This window comes from Sciurus carolinensis, chromosome 7 (genome assembly GCF_902686445.1).
Source record: "Sciurus carolinensis chromosome 7, mSciCar1.2, whole genome shotgun sequence".
Taxonomy (NCBI): domain Eukaryota; kingdom Metazoa; phylum Chordata; class Mammalia; order Rodentia; family Sciuridae; genus Sciurus; species Sciurus carolinensis.
The window spans coordinates 79,898,819-79,923,537 of NC_062219.1; positions in this window are offsets into that span (position 1 = coordinate 79,898,819).

Below are 24,719 nucleotides of genomic sequence, written 5' to 3' on the forward strand. Positions count from 1 at the left end.
AATGAGACTATCATCATACCTCCTGAGCATGTTCCAGTGGGAGAAGATGATTATGACCTGTCTTTTGTTGCTGGCAGAGGTGATTAATGGTAGGATCTTCAGCATTTGCACTGTAGCAAAGAGTTTCAGGAAGAATGAGGAAAGCAGAATTGCTCAGTGCAATGGACAGACTTGATGTTGGGAAAAGACGGAGGAGGCAGGAGTCATTGCTACGGATGGAGAAACTGGCAGGACTAACTGCATCTGAATGTATCTCTACTCCCCAGTTCCTCAAAGAAAAAAAGAAGAGTATTCAAGTTCAGTCATTCCAAATTCTCTCTTATTCCCCAAGTATGCCGGTCCTCTCTCTGGAATGTCTTTTACCCTGTCCATCCCTGACGCATTCCTGCTCATCCTTTCTGAGTCACATCTTTTGTGAAATCTCCCTCAGGCACTACTCTCAGGTATGATTGGCTGCTCCCTTCTCTATACTTGGTCAGACATTATTGACACAGTTTGTGTGAACGTATCCTCAAGTGAACTGTGAGGGCCTTGGGGCCAAGATAGAACCTTATTCATTTTTGTGCTATGTCCCTTCACCAGCACAGCCCCTGGAATCCATGCTTAATGCAGTACTGTCCATGTAATTGTTGAAATTATGAGGAATTATAAACAATAGTTCATGCTGATTGAGGGCTGCCAAGCTCATTTAATTCACCCAATCTTCAACAATTTGGGTTATAACAACTGACATGGCTTTTGTTCACTCTCTCCTTTCTTTTTAATTTTTTTCCCCCTAACTTCTTTTGGGAAAGGGGAAGTCATTCTTTTCTTTCTTCCACTATCTTTCCATCTCTGAATTAATCTCTATTTCCTTACCTTCTTCCCTTCCTCCCTCCATCCCCCTTCCTTCCTTCCTTTGTTCCTTCCTCTCTTCCTGTTCCCTTCTGTTCTTCCCCTCCTTTCCCTTCCCCTTCCTTCCTTCCATTTCTCCCTTCTTCTTTCTTGTTTCTTCAAATGACACCATTTGCTATAACCTAAGCATAGCAAATAGAGTTATGACAGATACTATCCTTACTTTCAACAATCCAATATTTCAGTTAAAATGGGGGGAGGAAAAGAGGAGTACAAATGAGGTCTTCCCTCCAGACAAGGTACAGTGAGCTTAGGGAGCACGTGGGGCAGCTACAGGGGAGTCCAGGAAAGATTTCCCAGAGAGCTGATTACTGAAACTTTGGAGAAAGAATAAAATAGGCAACAGAAGAGTGATGCAAATACTATAGTCAGAAGAACACCACTTACAAAGGTAGGAAGGGGTGAGAAAACAGATCTCACTCAGTGAAATAAAATGATTCCTGATATGCCTGGAGTAAAAGGTACAGATTGCTCACAGAGATAAAGAAAAGCAGAGAAACATAGAAAAGACCTTTTCAACTAACAAATCATGTGCCCTTCATCATAAACTTTTTGAGGAACTATTTAATGATTTTAGGCAGAGAAGAAACATAGTTCTACATGAATTATAGAAGATAATTCTATAATCTTTATCTGTTGGATGTATGCCAAATGGAAAGATAGCAAATTAGAGGCAGGGAAATGAATTCATAGACTCTCCAGTAATCCAAGTAATGTCATCAGGATGGTATGGACAAGGTAACACCATGGACAGACAAGAGTATTTTATGGATCTATTTGAATGCATCTTCAGTAAGCTGGAGATAGTAGATAGATTTATTAGAAGAATTAAAAATGGTAAAGCAAAAGGCATTCCATAGGGGAGAGAGGAAAAATGCTAATGGGAGAATGTCAGCAATTACCAAATATATAATGGTATGAGAACATCCTAGAAAGATAAGGGATCTAGACAATGTTCTTTGGGATTTATTTCTATCCCTTCTAGGACCTCAATAGTCAGGTGTGTCTCTTCCAAGTTTCAGAGATCATGGCCATCTGAGAACTGAGGTTTCCTTATTTTCAGTCCCCATTTTGTGTCCTGTAATTCACATGAAACAAGGAATTAGCTTCCTTAGTTTTCACATATGACAGCATGCTAAGAAGGTTGTTCAGTATTTCCTTCTGCCCTTGCAATTCTTTCCATTTTGCAAGCATGTAGATTTTTGGGTCTGAAGATCAGTATCTTTTCATTGATTCTCCTCCATCTTCCTCTATGAAAATCTGTATAAATCTCACTAACTCCTTGTTAGGATTCCTGCCCTTCCTCTAGTCTACAGATATTATATTTCTACCCAGGTGCCTTGAACTCATAATAGCACTCTTTAGGACATACCCAAATAAAACAAGGCATCTATTTTGATTCCGAATTGCTCTTCAACTTGATGGCCACAGGCACTTTATTGGTTTCACATATCTTTAGTCCTGTCTCTCATTCAGTTCTACACAAAGAGTGTGAGTCATCCCCTGCAAGCACTGTTTTGATCAGCTCTCTCCTTCTCTGAACCCAGCAGGATGTCTGAGATTTTGCTTACGTCAAGACAAAACCTATCATGAGTCACTCTTCATTTAACTGTCCTCCACTTTCATCATAGCCTGATTGTTCTCTCTGCTTAATTCAAGCTGGCTGGCTCCTTATTCAGGCGCACACACGCTGTCTCACTTCTCCAGGGCATCCGCACAGCTTTCCGCCCACCTGGCACATTTCCGCTCCTCTCTGCTATGCCAGTCCCTTGCTGTTTGCTTCAGGACCCAGCACAATTCTTGTCTCTCCCTCAAAGGCTTTCCAGTTTGCATAAGTTCATCTCCATTACTGCAGAAAATCTCTCCTGACTGCCTTGCTCCATCTTTACATGTTGCCACTAATTACTTTCATTCATTCAGTATTCATTTATGGATGTATGGTTTTACTTATTCATTCATGCAACAAATGCTTTTCAGGTATTCGCTAGACCAGTCTGTCCTAAGACACTGGAGGAACAGTTGTGAACATGTAGACCATGCCCTACCCCAAAGGCACTTACTCCCTAGTACAGCCAACAGATACTCAAAGATGATCACAAGAGATAGATAACCACAAACAGTTATGATCATTATAAGTAAATTAAAGGCTGTAAAGAAATTTTAATGGCACTTGAATTAATTGAGCAGTTAGAATACGTTTTTGAGAAAGTGGAGCAAAGGGTGAATAGGATTCCATCTGTTAAAAAGTTGGTGAATGAGTTTTCCTGACTGGCAAAGAGTAGTTGCAAAGTCTCTGAGGTGGGAACAGTTTTGGAATAGTCAAGGACTGTGAGGAGTCAGGGTGACTGCAGTAGAGACTGTGGGAGAGCATCACACTCCTGTGTGCCTCTCCTTATTACGAGTGTCATTACAGGCTTGTCACATGCACACAAGTCCCACCCATAACACAATTCCTAAGTCCACCAATATTTTCAGTACCCAGTTCAATGTATTTCAATCTTCCCTGATGATGAGAATTATCTAGGGCACTTGCTAACACTCAACATCTCAACATCTCTTCTTAGAAATTCTGATGCAGAGGGACCAAGGCAGAGTCCTGGAATTTGTATTTTTAAAGCAAACTCCATTTGGTTTTTATCATCAGAGATGTTTGGGATTCTTTGATTTATACAATGTTTGGATAATTCTTAATTGATTTGAAAAGGACTAATTGTAAATTGTAACAAAGTAGAATTTCTTATATTCACACATGTTCTGTTAACTTGGGTAAAAGCAAACATTACTGAGTGGTATGCATATTAACCTGTCTTTGGAAGTTGATTATATAAATCTTTGCTCTTTCCTAATTTGACCACAGAGCAGTGAATCCCAACCCTGGATTCCTATCAGAAATCCTTCCTATACCTCAAGATGCTGGGGTTTAGCCTGGAACTCTGTAGCTTTCCAGATCTTCTCAGCTGATCTTGTTTCTCAGCCCAGATTGTCAACAACTGCTCTTAGGCGTTCATGAAAGGAGGCAGCTTATTCTTCTTTCTTTGCAACTCCCATAGTACCTACAATCAGTCCCTAAGATGGTGTGGTTTCACGAATTTGGGGGAGCAACTGATCTGCTATCACTCCCTGCTATGTGACCATACACTTGTAAAACAACTAATGATCAGTTACTGTTCACATTTGCACTCCATGAAAGTACTGGTACCCCAAAATCAAAGTGCAGCAATTGTTCTGTCACTGACAGAAGCAGTGCGCCATCCAATGGCAGTACTCTGAACACCCAAGCTTCTGATTATTTTTTTTGAGGAATCATGTGAATTGGTTTTCATGACTCAATACTTTTAAGATATTAGTTATTTTATTTTAATGTATTTACCACAAATAGCAAGAGATTAGTAGTTCATAATATAGAGTTGAAACTAAAGGTACACTGTGTTGGCCATGTATTATAAAATGAAGAATGTTCTAATAAGAAAGGAACAACTGTATCATCTGCTCCTCTGTGTCTGGGAATGACCCTATTAATTGTAGCAGGTTAGGGCAGCAAGACCTAGTACTGGACTCAATTAACTATGATCATCTAGGAAAAGGGCCAAATCAGCAGGAAGAACATGTACCCTAAAGACCAGGCGTTGTCACAATGACCAAGGACCTAAGGCCAATTGGGGTCCAATAAGTGGGCAAAGGAAAGCTCTGGGAAAATAAAGGGCTGTGACAGTCAGAGGTCCTTGGGTACAGAAGGGCAATGGGTACCAGGAAAAACTTGAATTGCATGTCAGGATATTAACCACTGGGCTGCACAAAGGGGAAAACACAACTCTATGCCAACTACATTCCAGTGGTTTGGAACATAAGTCAGGTTATAATAGGAAGGTAATTCAAAAAATGCCTCTGACCATGGAACAAGAAAGGTCCATGTTACCATAATTTTGAGCCAATCAGGAGGGACCAGGTCTTAAGCCCCAAATTAAGATTCTCATTTTGCTTATGCTACAAAGGCAAATAATCATGCATTTACACAGCACGTAACTTGATGCTAATCCCAGTGTTTTGGACTTGAGTTCCCTCAATTTCTCTTGCTCTGATTAAGGACTGAGATCTGAGTATATACTTGATGGTCAAGTGTCTTTTACTGTGGAAAAAAGAAAGCATATGTAGGCAGAATTGAGAAGAATGGTTGCAAAGAGAGAGGTTGACTTTTGAAATCTCCTTTGCTGTTTTACAACTACCTCTATCTTACTCGATATATTCCACAACCCCCAGAAGGCATTGCTTCTGCTCTCAGAAGCAGAGTTGCCGTCTTCATATATGCCCTGTGCTTCCCCATGTGACAGATTTTGATCAAGAAGTTCTACCTGGAAGTCCTCTCCACCTTTGTAGGTTCAAACTAGTTCTCTTTTGAGACTCAGATCTTATCCTCCCATCTAAAAATCTCCTTCCCTTGACAATTCCCATAGGTTTTCTCTATCATTTTTTCCCTTGTTTTCACACAAGGTGCATTCTTGGAACCATGTTAGACTATTGAAAGTACTAGAAGTCAAATAACAAGCTCAAATTTTTTAATCTTTTTTTATTTTTACAGACTGACTGCATTTTTATATATTTTACACAAATAGGTTACATCATTTCTTTTCTATGGTCATGCATGCTGTAGATTCACACCATTTGTGTAATCATACATGTATATAGAGTAATGATGTCTGTGTCATTCCACCATTTATCACACCTCTTCCCTCTCATTTCCCTCTAAATAATCTAAAGTTCCTCCATTCTTCTCTCACCTGCCACCCATACCCCCATTATATATCATCATCCATTTACCAGGGAAAACATTTGGTCTTTGGTTTTTTTGGGATTGGTTTATTTCACTTAGCATGCTATTCTCCAATTTCATCCATGTGTCTGCAAATGCCATAATATTTTTCTTCTTTGTGGCTGAATAATATTCCATTGTGTATGTATACCACATTTTCTTTATCCATTCAACTGTAAATTTTCATCTTATGCCAATTAGAATGGCTATTATCAAGAACACAAACAATAACAGATGTTGGCATGGATGTGGGGAAAAAGACACATTTTTACATTGCTGATGGAGTTGCAAAGTGGTGCAGCTACTCTGGAAAGCAGTGTGGAGAATCCTCAGAAAACTTGGAATGGACACACCTTTTGACCCAATTATCCCACTCCTCAGTTTATACCCAAAGAACTTAAAATGAGCATACTACAGTAATGCAGCCACATCAATGTTTATAGCCAGCTCAGTTCAGAATAGCTAGATTGTGGAACCAACCTGGATGACCTTCAAATGTTTTATTCTCACTGCACCAAAAATATTTTGTATGGTGAGATCTAAATACTTACTTTAGCATGAGGTGGTCTTGATAATATTCAAACATGTTACTATTCAACCTACTGTTGAGTAGATGGCCTTTCATTTTAATATTATGTTTCATAGGTATCTGAACTATTATTTAAAATTTTTGGTCCTCTTGATAATGTCTTTTTTTTTCAACTTTACTGCGAGTGAGACAGGTCATTCTTAATTTTAAGCTCTCTATTTTTCTTTACTAATTATTATAAATAAGTCAAAATGTGAATACACATTGTGATGACTACACAAACAGGCATTGCTAAAGAGATAAAAGATGTGACACTTCCTGAACCAAATCACTGATTCCCATATAATCACTATGAATACAAGTTCTTTATGCTTTTTTGAAAGTCTGAATCCAGCAACTGTAATATAGGAGTGATAATATATAATGTATATAAGAGCATGTTCAAAAGATTATGAACATAATAAAATCAAGACCATCCTATATTGGCTTTATAATATATAGCTTGATTTTACAAATAGGATGGATATCTAGGAGGTATACCCTAACACTAGTTGACTTGCTGATTCCCATATCGTGTGAATTGCTTTGTGTCTCTCCTGATTGCAAGCATTGTTTCCTTTTCTAAATTATGAATTCCTTATGTCCATTGTAGCACCTAGCATAGTGACCAGTGGGAAGCATTCCCACATATATTGGTATAGAATTTATTATTTTCTAAATATAATTTCAAGTACATAATATTCTTTCAGGTTTACAACTGCACAAAGGTCTATATAGGGACCCAGGTATGCTGGACATTTATGGGGCCTTAGAACACATCTTTTTAATTGCAAAGTCAAAAGAACAGAAGAAAAGCTAACAAACTGGGCCTAAATCAGATTTTCAAGATTTCAGCGGGCTTCAATAATAATTTATCAAATGTATGTATGAATGGAGAAATGCTTCTTGTGACATGTCCAGATTATAGTCAGTTAGCAACTTTTTCTAAGACATCTGGTGCTGTGTCAGAGCTGTGTATCCTCTCCTGTAGTGCACAGGACTCTCAGAGTCCATTTGGAAAAGAGCCCTGGCCTATGGGTCAGCTACTAGAATCTTTTCATTCACACTAAAAGGAAGGGGAATGAATTATTAGCCAAGCAAAGAAGTATTTTGTGGAAACATTAAAAAAAAAATGACAATTTTGGCATCAGTACATACATGTACACAAATTCCTATTGGGAACCAAGCGAAGTTTTGGACTAGAGAAAAAAAGTCATAGCTACATCATTTTGTATTGAATGGTGGGAATTTAACATTTAACGAAGTGAACTGAGCAGGTAAGAAATCTAACACTTTTTTTTTTTTCTTTTGAGGGGATTGTCATTAATGCTTACTGCTATAAACAACTCTAAGAGTAGGTAACATTGGTGAGACATAGATTTTCTGTCATTCCAGGTTGTCATTTATAAAGAGTTTAACCTCTTCTTTGGTTTTCAGGGATTTTTTGAGAACAATAGGCTCTAAGCTCACTGGGTAACTGCTAAGTGATACAAGAGTCCCAGGACAGTTTGCCTGTGCATTGAGGAGAGGCCCTAAGGACTAGTGCCAAAATATGTAAATCTTGATAGAGGACAAAAGCTCTTAGAATCTCTCAAATGTCTTCCTCACATAAATCTGTATCTAAGTAAGCATAGATACTCAAAGATAGGTTAATTTCCTCCAAAACCTGGAGCTATTTCAGATACATGGTTTTGAGCCAATATTACACTCAGAGTATTTATTCTGGTTTATTCCAGGAAAGTAAATATTTATCAATCTTCTGATCAACCATGTGTTGATACATTTTGCTTATAGTGATATGTAAGTGAAAGATAAGTGTATCTATTCAAGCTGCTAGGTTGACCTTTGATGATTTGGTGACAACTGATTCAAATATTCATTTTTTGGTATTTCTCCTTCACACAAGCAGAGACTTGAGACCATTAATAAGTTTTTATTCTTAGCTACTATCCAGTAAAGATAGAATAACAAGCAATTCTAAAATGGAAACATTCTAGTATTGGAAAATGAATTCTACTGTTAGGGAAGCTTCTAAAACTCTATTTTAGACACCCAAAATGAGACATTTGGTTTCTGCAGAACTAGTGGGAATTAATGTGACTGAATGTGTGAGGTTATGAAAAATACATTCGTCTTAGGAAGAATTGAACCGCTACTGTGGAGTTAGATAAGAATAATAGCTTGAGACCCTCAGGGTTTGTTTTTCTCCTGGTAGAGAATATGTTCCTCATACAATGTAGCATTAAGGAAAGCTCCATTTCTAGATACGAAGGAATTCTTTCTCTTTTGCCTTACAGTCTTTAGTGAAAGTTTCTCTTGACTGCTACCCTGTATAACTCACCATAAAATAACATATGGTTTACAGATCTTTAATGCTTTCCTATGTCTTATCTTTCCTCTCCTCTCTTGGAGACAAGTAGTAAATAAAGGTCCTCAGTGCTACTTTCATCATGAAAGACAAGAATCACCATTGGTTCATTTTGTAGGAAGAAAACTCTCCATAGAATGGCATGCCATGGTTACTTAGTAAATATTCAGCATCTTGAAAAAGCTGGCTTATAATGTAAAGAAACTTGAACATCAAAACCACAGTGACCTAATGAGAAAATACTCAGTCTTTGTCATAAAGAATATGAAATACATAGACATGGTACACATAGATTTGGTTCTTTTGGTTTTTAGAGCCTAAAATTTCTCAATGAACATCTTGTGGACAAACACCTGCCCTATAATAATTAAACATTTGTTTCTTGACTTAAGATGGGTTTGGTTTGAAAAGGGATATATGGTATGCAAAAGATAACTGGAATACATATCAGCAATGATGATTAAATGTATCAAATTACAACATACTCATTGATCTCATTGATTGGAAAATTATTTGCTCAGTACAGCATGTGTTATCTTAACATTAAATTTATGACCTTTTGCTGAGTGAGTAAAATTCAGCTCAAAATAAATCATCAGTATTGGCTCTGACAGCAATAGTAAATTAAAAAAAAAAAAAAAAAAAAAGAATCACAAGCTGGGCTATTTTTCTTGCATATATCTCTGAGCTGTATATCATTGTTGATTTTTAAAAGTCAAACATTTGTGCTCTGTCTGGCCCACTAAGGCAAGTTGTGGCACTATACTGTTTATCACCCAACAATCTGTGATTAATTTTTGGAATGGACCCTTCCTACTTTTCTTGATATGTGGTTTGCCAAATACATATTAAAACCACATTTGCTTGAACTTTCACATGTTTGAGCATCCAAATATTCAGAAGTTCACTGTGGGAGTCAGACAAATTATTTGAAGAAAAATGGACAAGTGGTCTTGGGACAGGGCATACGGGAAATGGGTGGAAGAAAGTGGTTGGGTGGGGCCTTGGTTGCAATTCGTACTGGGCTCTTCTAAGTCTCCACTTTATCCCACATTGGCAGAGCATAATGCAATATTAGAGCTGGAAGTGTTGACTGTGTTGATTTTCTTGAACCAAGGTCAGCAGAGTACTAACTTTTGTACTTTAGTAATAAACTCTCAAATTTTCAACAATTTTCAAGGACCATAGGAGCATGATTTTGCTAGCATCTTCTCTCAATGTTGACTAATTGTATAACTTGAAAAATAGATGTCAAGAATGATAAATAAAAGAAAAAGTGTTTTTCCTATAGTTGACTGAATTCCTTGCAACCATACTCACTTCCTCTAATTAAGTTTTAGGAAAGTAAAACAATCAAGCAATTAATGGTTTCCTCAAAATGTTCCTTTGCATTCTGAATAATGGTCAAGAAAAAATCAATGATACCCAGTAGGTTTCTCTTCTTCAGAGGACTTTGTCTTTTGTTTTGTAAATTCACATACAGATTGAGCATCCTTGCTGCAAAAATTCAAAATCGCAAATGCTCCAATATCTGAAGCTTTTTAAGAGTCAACATGACACAAATGGAAAAATTCACTCCTTGGACCTTTTGTGGTGGGTCATGGTCAAAACATAGGCACCCTGAAAATATTGTATCAAATTACCTTCAGTTCCTGTGTATAAGGTGTATATAAAATTTGTAAATTAATTTTGTGTTTAATCTTGAGTTCCATCCCTATGCTAACTGCATCACATATATGCAAATATTCCTAAATTTAAAAAAATCTGTAATTTGAAGTACATCTGGTCCCAAGTATTTTGGATAAGGAATAGTCAACTTAATTACACTATATTTATTCCTTTAATAGGCTTTATATATTAGTCTTTCCTGAACCATTTTAATCACTGCATAAATGTTCTTAAATGTTGAAAACAAAATTGAACACGTTTATAATCATTTTTTCGTATTAACTAGCTTTTATTGCTTATAATGCAAATTAATGACCTCTGATTTTTGTTAAGTATAAAATGCTAGAGTAATGAGATTCTGTCTTTAATCATTCCATTTGTAATATCTGCCCAAATTGTCCTCCCACGGGATTTCATGTTGAAAATGTGATGTCCCGTTCACCTTTTCTTTGTTCCCTCTAAAATATTCATTATTTTATGTTGAGGCAATAGTCCTTTTCTATAAGCTTGAAACATTGAGGACTAATTATCTTGTTGCTGGGAGTCGAACACAGAAATACAGCAATGTGCAGAAACAGATCAATCCATTATGACACTTGGCTAAGCTTAATGATTTAATCATTTAGTCAGAGAATATATACTTTATGCTCATAGCTACATAAAAATTGCTTTCAAAATAGTATGGAGGGTCCTCAAAAAATAAAAATACCACTGGCATGTTCCAGCTATCCTATGATTGGGTATATATCTAAAGAAACTGCAATCGGTGTATCAAAGAGATACACACACTCATGTTTATTGCAGCACTGTTCACAATAGTGAGGATGTGGAATCAACCAAGGTGTTCATCAACAAATGACTGGATAGAGAAAATGTGGTATGTCTGCCTATCATACAAAATAATGCCATCCTGTCTTTTGTGACAATATGGATGGAACTGGAAAATATTAAGTGAAGTAAACCAGACACAAAAAGACAAATAGCCCATATTCTCACTCTTCTGTGAAAGCTGAAAGTGTTAATTTCATAGAAGTAAAGAGTAGAATTGTTGTCACTAGAAGGTGGGAAGGGTAGGAGGGAGGGGAGATAGAGGGAAATTGAAACTCTTTTTTTGTTAAATTTTTAAATTTTATTTGTTCTAATTAGTTGAACATGACAGTAGAATGCACGTATACATGTATACATTTTGATAGATCACACATAGAGTGCAATCTCTCATTTTTCTGATTATACATATTGCAGGTTCACATCAGTACCAAATTCATGTACAGTGTATAGGCAGTATAAGTTCCAGCATTCCACAGTAGAGTGACTGTACAATAATCTATTATATATTTTATAAAAAACTAGAAAATAGAAATGTGAAGATTCTCAACCCACCCAAAAAGATGTTTATGGAAGTGGAAATGGTAGTTGCCCTGATTTTAATCTTTATACATTGTACACGTATTGAATTATCACACTAGACTCTAAATATGTACAATTATGCACCAATTAAAAATAAAAATTGAAAAGAATTATTTCCAAAATACTGTAACTTATTGAAATTTTGTTTTCTTTCAGGAGATGAATTGTACTTAAAGTATTTATTTTATTCATGCATAATATTTGTGCATATTTATCAGGTACTACATGATACTTGATTCAGATAAATATATTCTAATCATATATATGATAACTAGTTTATCACCTTGAACTTACCGTGTTTTTAATGAGTACAATTGAAATCCTTTCTTCTATTTTAAAATATATAAAACATTAATATTACTTATATTTACCCTGTTGTGCCATAGAAAACAGAAATGATCTTTCTATCTTACCACAACATTGGGTCCATTGACTGGCCTCCTACCATTTCCCTTTCTACCACTTTCCTCAGTCTCTGGTAACCACTATTCTAATCTCAACTTCTCTGAAATCTTCTTTAGATTCCACATATGAGTAAGATCATGCAGTGTTTGCCTTTATTGCAAAATTTATTTTATTTACATAATGTCCTCCAGGACCATCCATGTGGTCTCAGATGACAGGACTTCATATTTTATGGCTGAAAAATATGACTTCATATTTTATTTGTGTACAGATTATACATTTTTTCTCTATTCATCTGTTTTTAGACACCCTAACTCTTGCAAATAGGGATGCAATAAATACGGGAATTCAGATGTCTTCTTCATGTGTTTTCATTTCCTTTGGATATGTATCCAAAAGTGGAATTGCTAGATTGTTGGTAGTTCTACTTTTAATGTTTTTTGGAAGTTCCATACTATTTTTCACAATGGTTGCACTGATCTACTAATCTACCAATAGTACATGAGAGTTCCTCTTTCTCTTTATCCTCACTAACATTTGTTAATTTTTTCTTTTTAATATTGATCATTTTAACCTAAATAAAGTGATATTTCCTTGTGGTTTGTTATATATTTCTCTGATTATTAGTGATGCAGAACATCTTTCTCAATCAAGATTTTTCTCAATGGAAAGTACAGCATCTTTGAAAAAAATGCTGTAAATATATGGTGAATTACAAATCTTTAAAAATTCAGAAATTGATAAAGATCAAAATAAAAATAAACTAAAACAACTAGTTATTTTTATCTCTCAGCTTTTGTTTTTCAAGTACATGTATTATTTGTTCATTTATTGATCTAATATTTATTGTGTGCTTCTTATGAGCTAGATACTACTGTACTGAGTATCTACTCTGTTAAATGAAATGTTTCTTCTTTAGAAGAATTTGTGGTCTAGATGGGAACACAGATGACCAAAATGTAAACAAAGTTTTATGACACTGATTTGAAACAAATAAACAAGAAGGTGCCTTGGCTAAGAATGACTGTGCTGGTTTGGGAAATACTTAGCTAGTGTGGTTGGAAAGGTGTGAAAAGGGGAGGTAACGAAGATGAGGACTAGAGGATAAGATTATCATGAAGAAGAGCATTTCATGCAATAGAAACAGCCTGAAACCTGGTTATACATGGAAAAGGGAACATTTGCCTTTGATTCTATTTTGCAGTAACTATCACTTCCCTATTCCTGATTTCTGAACATGTTGTGATCACTTGCTCACTAACAGGTAGATGGTGACAGTATTGGTGGCATTTGGTCATTTAACCCAGTTTCAGTACACTCATGTGAAATATGTCTATTGTCCAAAAGGTGAGCCTGAAAAAAATTCCAAAAATGTTGTCAAGATGGTCGAAGATCAAGTCATGAAGCATGATGTTGAAGGGAAAAATGCTCTGAAGCCACCACAGTGCTTAATTTCAGCCGTTTACTCCAAACACTGACTATATAGAAACTGCATTTCTTAAGAGATTAAAGTTAGTGAGCATATTCACTTGCTTGCAAAGCATAAATGAGTACACTCAGGCTGGGGATATAGCTCAGTTGGTAGAGTGTTTGCCTCACAAGCACAAGGCCCTGGGTTCAATCCCCAGCACTGCAAAAAAAAAAGAAAAAAAAATGAATACACTCTTATTCTTAAATTCAGAGGAGAATAATATGACAACGAGAGAACAGTCTTTCTCAATAAATAGAAACCATGTTTGGGGGAAATAAATTGAGGTGGAGAGAATAGTATGGCTTGCCTTTCATATCAGAAGTGATATGGTATTCCCAGCTATTACCAACATTCTCCATCTCATCTTAAAATTAGCTCAGAAAAGAGCAAAACTTCATGTTTCATCCTAAGGAAATATAAGTCATACCTTTCGTTTCATAAGAAACTGTACTCAAAAATATAGGAGCTGAAATCCTTAAGATCTTAGGAAATCTTCTGAAGTAACATGACAATGAAGTCAATTGGAAACCAGAATTTTAGCTGCTTCACAGGGAAAAGCTGTGTGAAGATTTCCACACTCGATGTTTAGGCTTCAGCTTATGAGGAGGTTTATTCAGCATAAAAATTTTCTGTGGGTCAGAGCAATTGCTGCTTTAGTGCTTCAAATCAAACACACTCTGAGGTTTACAGATGAAAAAATAAATATTTGCAAACAGCGGTTGAATCAGGGAGACTGTTCACTTTGGTTCTTTTTGAGGATTTTCAAATCTTCTCTTTTATTGCTCTTTCTAAATTTACCAATAAAAGCAGTCACCTTGGCCACCAAGAAAGGACTTTAGGAGAAGATATTATCTTGTTCTATGAATGTTAACAGAAGAGACATAAAACCTAAGAGGATTCTTCAGAGGCTCCACATCTTCACACTCACAGTTCCTTTGTAACTGGCTGTCAATCACCAGAAAGACTACTGCTCCTAAATCCATGCAGAAAGGACATATTGAATAATAGGAAAATTGCTTAACATTCTTATTATTCCTACTTGATTTAGGTATTATATATGATGAGTTACAGAGGATTTGGAGGAAACTTAATGTATATGTAAATTAAAGTTACATGATTTATTTTAGAACACTTAAGTCAGAATGTAGACTTTCTTATTTATTTTACACATTTTGAACTGAATATAAACATTCCTCTCACTCATGTTTTTTTCTTATAGGTGGACATTTTCCTGATTTTTATTTGTTTGTTTTGATTACTTCTTTTCTGGAGCCTATTAAAAGCTAAGGGAACCCATAAAGGAAGGATGGGAACAGTATACAGAATTATTTGAAATGAAGAATTTCACCTCCCAGGTTCTATGTGGAGGAGGTGAATGGGGGTGAGGAAACTACAGAAAATATCAGTCCATTTACCACCTAGTGTTTAAGAGCCTAAAATTGTGACTTCATTTACAAATGGTAGTTTGATTAGAGCAAATATTCACTGTCTGCAATACTTATGTTTCTATTTAGTTATCTAGGGTTGGGGATGGAACTCAGTGATAGAGTATGTATTTTCAACCATAAGATCCTCTGTTCAATTGTCAGTTCCCAAACAGTAAAAGCATGTATCCCAATACATTGTTATGGTTTGGATCTTAAATTTCCCCCAAAGACCATGTGCTGATGATTTGGCCACCAGTTTGTGGTGATATTGGGAGGTAGTAAAACCTTGAGAAGAGTACTTCTGTCTAGTGGAAGGAAGTTAGGTCACTGGGTACATGGTCCATGAGGGAGATATGGGGACTCAAGTCCCTTCCTTGCTTTCTCTGTGCTTTCTGGCCCCCATAAGGTGAAGAGTTTTTTCTCCATTATAGGCTTCCCTTCATGATGTCCTGCCTCACCATGGGTCTAGCATGAAGGGATCAAGAAACCATGGACCTAACCCTTTGAAATTGTGAGTCAAAATGGATCTTTCCTCCTTTTAAGTTAATTATCTCATATATTGTGTTACAGTGACAGAAAGCTGACAGACACATATGGCTTATTCCTAAGAAACAGAATAAGTTCAACTTAGAGAGGTATACATTCACACACACCACACAACTTTGTGTGTGTATATGTATATAAAGAGATTTATTATAAGGAATTGTTATACTCACATATAAAGGTTGAGAATTCCCAAGATAAGAGGCCGTAAGTGTAAGACCCAGGAGAATGAATGATATAACTTCTAGTCCTTGTCTGAGTCCAAATATAGAAGAAGGCAATTGTCCTAGCTCAAAGACATTCATGCATTCATTTATTCATTACTCAACCTTTTGTTCTATTTGGGTCTTCAACAGATAGTGTGAGGCCCACTCACATTGGAGAAGGCAATCTTATTTACTTGATCTATGGTTCAAATGGTAATCTCATTCAGAAACACCCTCACAGACTCACTAAATAACACTTAGTCAAATCTGGGCACCTCATATCCTAGTACAGTTAATTTACAAGAACACCACCATATTTCATGATGTCCCATGACTTTTAAACAGTTAAATCAGCTTCAAGATATAATTAGGCACCTACTTATTTATTTATTTGTGTATTAAACTAGTAAATCTAGGCTGGAGAAATTAGTTTAGATTTGAGGACCAAATCAGAATTCCTTATAAATAAACTTAGTCTAAATCTTCTACATCTGAAAGAGGATACTTAAAACTTTTAACTGTCCAGCAGCAGCAAAGAGAATTGTCACCTGACTTCACCAACCAAGTTCTAAATAGGATAATAGATGGAGATGAGTTCATGGATTTAATTCTGAAAGTTAGACTTTGGGATAAAATATCCTAGCCCCTGGGATGATATTATTGGGAGGCCTGAGGAAGCCTTATGAATAGTTTTTAAGTGAGTCACCTTTCTATGCAGGATCATTTTCATCTTCTCTCTTACGTTTTCACTCTCTTTTTTCTCTATTTACAAACAAATTCCATTGGCATAAAATTTGTGTATAATAAACTGTGTGCATTATATGTCAGAGTTTTGATAAAGATTACCTTGTGTGATCACCAAAATCAAGATACAGATTTTCATCACCACAAAATTCTCTTGTATACTTTGGTGGTCAATATCTCCCCTTCCCATTCTCATTTCTTCCTCTAACCTTGTCCTCTGAGCTCTGAACTTTCGGTGGTCAGCAATGATCTATTTTTTCTTTGTATAGAATAGTTCACATTTTCTAAACTTTCATAAGAATTGGAATAATACAGTATGCAGTCTTTTGTGTGTGACTTCTTTTACTCAGCATTGAAATCCATTCATATTTCATTCATCAGTATTTTTTTTCTTTTTGTTGCCGAATAGCATTCATTCTTTTTTTTTTTTTTTTATTTTTTTATTTTTTTACGTTTACATAGGGTAATGATGTTTATTTTATTTTTCCCCTCCCCCCCACCCCTCCCACCCCTCCCACCCCTCTTTTCCCTCTACACAGTCCTTCTTTCCTTCATTCTTACCGCTCTCCTTAGCCTAACTCTAAACCTAACCCTAAACCTAATGCTAGCCCGTCCCACCCCCCATTATATGTCCTCATCCGCTTATCAGCGAGATCATTCGTCCTTTAGTTTTTTGAGATTGGCTTATCTCACTTAGCATGATATTCTCCAATTTCGACCATTTGCCTACAAATGCCATAATTTTATCATTCTTCATTGCGGAGTAATATTCCATTGTATAAATATGCCACAGTTTCTTTATCCATTCATCAACTGAAGGGCATCTAGGTTGGTTCCACAATCTGGCTACGGTGAATTGAGCAGCAATGAACATTGATGTGGCTGTATCTCTGTAGTATGCTGATTTTAAGTCCTTTGGGTATAGGCCAAGGAGTGGGATAGCTGGGTCAAATGGAGTTTCCATTCCAAGCTTTCTGAGGAATCTCCACACTGCTTTCCAGAGTGGCTGCACTAATTTGCAACCCCACCAGCAATGTATGAGTGTTCCTTTTTCACCACATCCTCGCCAACACCTATTGTTGCTTGTATTCTTGATAATCGCCATTCTAATTGGGGTGAGATGAAATCTTAGGGTAGTTTTGATTTGCATTTCCCTTATTACTAGGGATGTTGAACATTTTTTCATATATCTGGTGATTACTTGTACATCTTCTTCTGTGAAGTGTCTGTTCATTTCCTTAGCCCATTTGTTGATTGGATTATTTGTATTCTTCGTGTAGAGTTTTTTGAGTTCTTTATAGATTCTGGAAATTAGCGCTCTATCTGAGGTATGGTTGGCAAAGATATTCTCCCACTCTGTAGGCTCTCTCTTCACATTTCTGATAGTTTCCTTTGCTGACAGAAAGCTTTTTAGTTTGAATCTATCCCAGTTGTTGATTCTTGCTTTTATTTCTTGTGCTATGGGAGTCCTGTTAAGGAAATCTGATCCTAAGCCAACAAGTTGAAGATTTGGACCTACTTTTTCTTCTATAAGATGCAGGGTCTCTGGTCTGATTCCGAGGTCCTTGATCCATTTTGAGTTGAGTTTTGTGTAGGGTGAGAGATAGGGGTTTAATTTCATTCTATTGCATATAGTTTTCCAGTTTTCCCAGCACCATTTGTTGAAGAGGCTATCTTTTCTCCATTGCATATTGTTGGAACCTTTGTCTAGTATGAGAAAATTGTATTTATTTGGGTTTGTGTCCATGTCCTCTATTCTGTACCATTGATCTACCTGTCTATTTTGGTACCAATACCATGCCGTTTTTGTTACTATTGCTTTGTCATTCACCATATCAACAGACTTAAAGTTAAGAATCACATGATTATTTCAATAGATGCAGAAAAAGCATTTGATAAAATACAGCATCCCTTCATGCTCAAAACACTAGAAAAAATTGGGGTAGTGGGAACATTCCTAAACATTATAAAGGCCATCTACGCTAAGCCCATGGCTAATATCATTCTAAATGGTGAAAAACTGAAAGCATTCCCCCTAAAAACTGGAACAAGGCAGGGTGCCCTCTTTCACCGCTTCTATTCAACATCGTCCTTGAGACTCTAGCCAGAGCAATCAGACAAACCAAAGAAATTAAAGGGATACGAATAGGAAAAGAGGAACTCAAACTATCCCTGTTCGCTGATGACATGATTATATATTTAGAGGAACCTGGAAATTCCACCAGAAAACTTTTAGAACTCATAAGTGAATTCAGTAAAGTAGCAGGTTACAAGATCAATGCTCATAAATCCAATGCATTTTTATACATAAGTGATGAATCTTCAGAAAGAGAAATTAGGAAAACTACCCCATTCACAATAGCATCGAAAAAAGTAAAATACTTGGGAATCAATCTCACAAAAGAGGTGAAAGACTTCTACAATGAGAACTACAGAACACTAAAGAAAGAAATTCAAGAAAACCTTAGAAGATGGAAAGATCTCCCATGTTCCTGGATAGGCAGAATTAATATCGTCAAAATGGCTATACTACCTAAAGTTCTATACAGATTCAATGCAATTCCAATTAAAATCCCAATGATGTACCTTGCAGAAATAGAGCAAGCAATTATGAAATTCATCTGGAAGAATAAAAAACCTAGAATAGCTAAAGCATTCATTCTTATGGATATTTATCTAGTGACCTCTGGATGAAATTTTTCTGTCATTTTTAAATATTACAAAAACAATTACTATGGCATTCTATTTCAAGTCTTTCCATAAACCTATACATTTATCTTTTAGGTAATTGTACAGTAGAATTATTGGTGTACGTGTGGCAAATTTATATTTAAGTTCATCAAAAATGCTCAAATTGTTTTCTAAAGTAGCTATACCTTTTTATATTCCCAACAAAAGCAAATAAGATTTCCAATTTCTCCAAATCCTTGGCATCATTTCATTTGGAAGGTCTTTTCTTTCATCAGTCTAGAGAGCATCTGTTGGTATCTCATCATATTTTAACTGCATTTCCCTGTTGAGTGATGTTACACACCTTTTGCTAATGAAGTCTAGCATTTGTCCTAGCAATTGCCTAGGACTTTGTATTCTTTGCCCCATTTTTGCCTGAATCCTGGGCTAAGAAGATTGCAATTTTCCATGGGTAGCATCTTTGAGAAAATAAATTAAAAATTCACAGTTCCTGTCTTTTGCAATAACAGTTTCTTTAGAGTAAATTATTTTCGTGGTCTGTCTGCTTTTGGGAGCTATCCGTTATATTTAAATAGTTTGTTTTTAACTTTGTGCAGGCTTTGTAAAGGTTTATTGAGTTTAGAGTGTGGTACTATGAATGAATTGGTACAAAGATAAATAAGCTAGACCTTGACCTGAAAAAAAAAAATACTTCTTGACTTTGGGAGGAGGGAAGATAATTGCAAAATTATATATTATTAAAATGTGAATAAGAGAAGAAACAAGAATCATTATTGATAGCAAATGGCAATTAGGACCAAATATTACACAGAAAAAAACGAATGTTTCTTCCTTTAGTTAATACTGTGTTTATTGTGCCAATACATGAGTGAAAAAATAACACTGCCACTAAATGCATAGCTTTTTAAGAATTTTTTATTTTTTATTTTTTATTTTTTCTAATTAGTTATACATGATACTAGAATGCATTCATACATTTTAATAAATCATACATAAATGGAGTATGATTTCTTATTTTTTTGATTGTACATGTTGTAGTATCACATCAGCCATGCAGTCATATATGTACATGAGTTAATAATGTCTGTTTCAATCTACTATCCTTTCTACTCCATATCCTTTCCCCTCCCTTCACTCCCTCTACCTAATCTAAAGTAACTCTATTCTTCCCTAGTGCCCCTCCCCCTTATTGTGAATTAGCATCCACATAACAGAGAAAACATTCGGCCTTTGGTTTTTTGTGTTTGGTTTATTTCACTTAGCATGATGTTCTCCAACTTTCTCACCCTGCATGAAAACTCAACTCAAAGTGGACCAAGGACTTAGGTAACTAGAGCAGAGACTTTGCACCTACTAGAAGAAAAAGTAGGCCCAAATCTTCACCATGTCGGCTTAGGATCTGACTACATTAATAAGACCCCTAAGGTGCTAAAAAGTAAAATCAAGAATCAATAAATGGAGTAGTTTTAAGGGTAATGGGAGGTATGATCAGCCCTCCCCCTGCATTAAATTACTCTCTCCCTTACACATACACACATATTCTGTACTGGACTTTTAACATCATATCACAATGTTTCAGAAGGCATATATTAATTCACACAAGAAATTTGACAGTACATAAAAAAAACCTCACTAAATGTGTTTCTCCCCTAAGTCAATATCATCTTTTGTGACTGACTCTTCTCCTTGTCCCTTAAAATATGTATATGATACCCAGAAAAGATACATTAATTGCTGTCTTACTCCAATCTGATGTTCATATTATGTGGAACAATTTTGACAGAATAGTGACATAGCAAGGCATAAGTGTTCTCATGATGTTTAAGAAGAGACACTTAGGACTTTTGGGAGATGCAAGCTCTTTCCTTTATAATAAAGGATAGATAACATAAAGGCTTGCACGTGGCTTGATATTTAAAGTCTCAAACGTGACAATCTCTAGATTCTGTCATGCAGAAAATAAATGACTATTTTATTGACAAAAGTTCAAAAAGGAGAAGAAAAAACAGACTGAAACCTTCAGTCTTGTCTGTATTTATAGGATAGAGCATTGCTTTTCACAATGCTAATAATGTCAGCCACATATTTTATCAGTTATGCTATGCTACTTCATGTTCTAAGCATGTATTAATAGTTGTAATATGCACATATATTAATTAAAACCTCATAATAGCTGGGAAATAAATATTACTAGATGTGCACAAATGATTTATCTCAAATTTCCTTATGAATTGGACTATTTTCATTCAAATTAATTTCATGATCATTTTCTTTTCCTAGCATTAAAAACCCTCAGTATGTGATATGTGTGTATATTTTAAAGGTAATTTATCACACATCTTAAAGATCCCACGTGGACTTACTGTCATGTATATAACACAAGGATTTAGAAGAAATGAGAATTTCGGCTCCTTCCTTGGGAAATTCCTAAACTCTCATACTGCTGTGCATACAGAACAATCGGTACAGCTGCAAATGAACTTTTCAATAAGTGATGGGTTAAATACTTTGAAATGTCAGTTTTATCATCCACAAGCAGTTAATAGAACAAAGCAAACATATTTTCTGTAAAGTTTTATCTAAGATCTGGAAAAAATAAATGGTTATTTGGTCTGATTTGGTTCACAAATTCTAAATGCTTCACCATGACCTGGTAAACATGACATCATGACAATTTCTGAGACACATCTGTTGAAAGTTCTGCAAGCTCTCTAAAGAGCACTGCTTGGCATTATTTCCCATCCTGACATATACTCTTGTCAGAAAAAGAGGTTGTTTTTAAGCTGGAAGCTGATCCTTGAGATCATAAGCCACACAATTTGCTGATTCATTTTACTAACATTTATTGAACACTTGATATACTCTAGTCATATTCCTCCACAAGCACATAACTTTATAAATTTTAAAATTACAGTGTGATGGACAAAACTATAAGATTGGTAAAGAAAAGTCATATAAAGCAAACAAATTCATGTATTAAAAATTATCCTTAACAATCCCTAAAGAAGGTCTCAGGTTGGAGATTTACATATCTTTTTTCAGTGATTACAAACAAGCTAGCTTGTCCTCAAGTATTGTTGTTTTTTAAGTTGAGCATAAGAGAAAGTACTTGGTTCACATAGGACACCAGGTTTGATGAATTATGCCCACTTGAGAAGTAGTGCCACATTCAGCAATGCAGAATGCCTACCTGGTGAAGGACAGACACATAGGATCTGAAATCACTAATAGCAGAATTGGTCTTCCATGTCAATCATTGTGGGGTTGACATTATGGAAAGACAAGTGGTTCACTTATATGTGCTACTTAAATTCTTTTTCTTAATTATAAGTGTAGTTGAACTTGGGCAAGTTAAATAAGTATATGATCAACTTTCAATGCACACTCAAGATGTCATCAAAAACTCATAGAAAAGATCTAGAAAGCCTTCAATGTAGAGGTGAGGTATGACCTACATTTTGAAGGAGGCATAGGAATGTAATAGACTACTAATGTGGAAAACGAAATTCCAGGGAACAAACAGCATGAGCAAAATTATGAAACAGTGAGTTTCTGGAGCATTAATGGCAAGCTTTCATAATTCTTTACGGCACAAACATACATCCAGAGAGATAAAAGAGGCCAGAGGTAAGAAAGTTTCTTTGGAGAAATCATAGAGATCCTTTTTATCAATGATATGAAGGATGATTGGGGAAAGAGAAGAACAAGAGACAGGGCAGAATGTTAGGTAGTAACTGAGTAATGGGGAGATTCCAGACAGGAACTCCAAGAAAGGCTGCTTCCTGCACCCAGACTGAAGGCCAGTCTTCCACCTCAGCTCACTGGGCTGCCTCTCCTTTCTTATTTTCCCCTTTAGGTCAACATCAATTCTTCCCATAGGAAAATGATATTTTATGGTCTTTTTTCTTCAGCTAATTCCTATGGACCCTCTTCAGCCATTCTGAGGTTGTAGGGAGAATCTGAATTTTATGTTTGTTGCTGAGTTGGGTGCAGTCCTCTGGGGCCATTACATCATTGCCCTCATGGTTTAAAAGTATAACATAAGTTGGGCTCAGTGGAACTCACCTGTAGACCCAGCTGCTCTCAGGAACCTGAAGGGGGAGACCTGCTTGAACTCAAGAGTTCCAAACCAGCGTATCATCATCCGCTTATGAGCAAAATCATTCAGCCTTTGGTTTTTTGGGATTGACTTATCTCACTTAGCATGATATTCTCCAAATTAATCCATTTGCCTGAAAATACCATAATTTTATTCTTCTTTATGACTGAGTAATACTCCATTGTGTATATATATCACAGTTTCTTTATCCATTCATCAGTCGAAGGGCATCTAGGTTGGTTACACAATCTAACTATTGTGAATTGAGCAGCTATGAACATTGATGTGGCTGCATCACTGTAGTATGCTGATTTTAAGTCCTTTGTGTATAGGCCAAGGACTGAGATAGCTGGGTCAAATGGTGGTTCCATTCCAAGTTTTCTATGGAATCTCCATACTGCTTTCCTGAGTGACTGCACTAATTGGCAGTCCCACCAGCAATGTATGAGTGTAACTTTTTCCCCCACATCCTTGCCAACACCTATTGTTGCTTGAATTCTTCATAATCACCATTCTAATTGGGGTGAGATGAAATCTTAGGGTAGTTTTGATTTGCATTTCTCTTATTACTAGAGATGTTGAACATTTTTTCATATAACTGTTGATTGCTTATAGATCTTCTTCTGTGAAGTGTCTACTCATTTCCTTAGCCCATTTGTTGATTGGGTTATTTGTATTCTTGGTGTAAAATTTTTTGAGTTCTTTATAGATTCTGGAGATTAGTGCTCTATCTGAAGTATGTGTGGACACAGAGATAAACCCAAATAATTACAGTTTTCTCATACTAGAAAAAGGTGCCAAAAAATACAATGGAGAAAAGGTAGCCTGTTCAACAAATGGTGCTGGGAAAACTGGAAATCCATATGCAGCAGAATGAAACTAAACTCCTATTTCACCCTGCACAAAACTCAACTCAAAATGGATCAAGGACCTTGAAATCAGACCAGAGACCCTGCACCTTATAGAAGAAAAAGTAGGTCCATATCTTCATCATGTCAGTTTAGGATCAGACTTCCTCAACATGAGCCCCAAACACAAGAAATAAAAGCAGGAATCAATAATTGGGTTAGATTCAAACTAAAAAGCTTTTTCTCAGCAAAGGAAACTATCAGCAATGTGAAGAGAGAGACTAGAGTGGGAGAAAATCTTTGCCACACATACTTCAGAGTTATTTTCTAAGCTACATAAAACCTCAGGACTGATTTTTAAAGTATATGACATGTACTACTATACATTTTTATAATTATTTTTATTTTAAATATATTTTAGTTGGTAATTTGTCATCATTTCTCACTCAAATAACTATTTCCATGATATCATCACAAGCACATGGTGGGGTTTTAGTTTGGATGTATTATCCCTGAAAAACCAATTTCTAAAGGAGAGTTGTAAATCTTTATTTTGCCATCTTTGCCAACTCT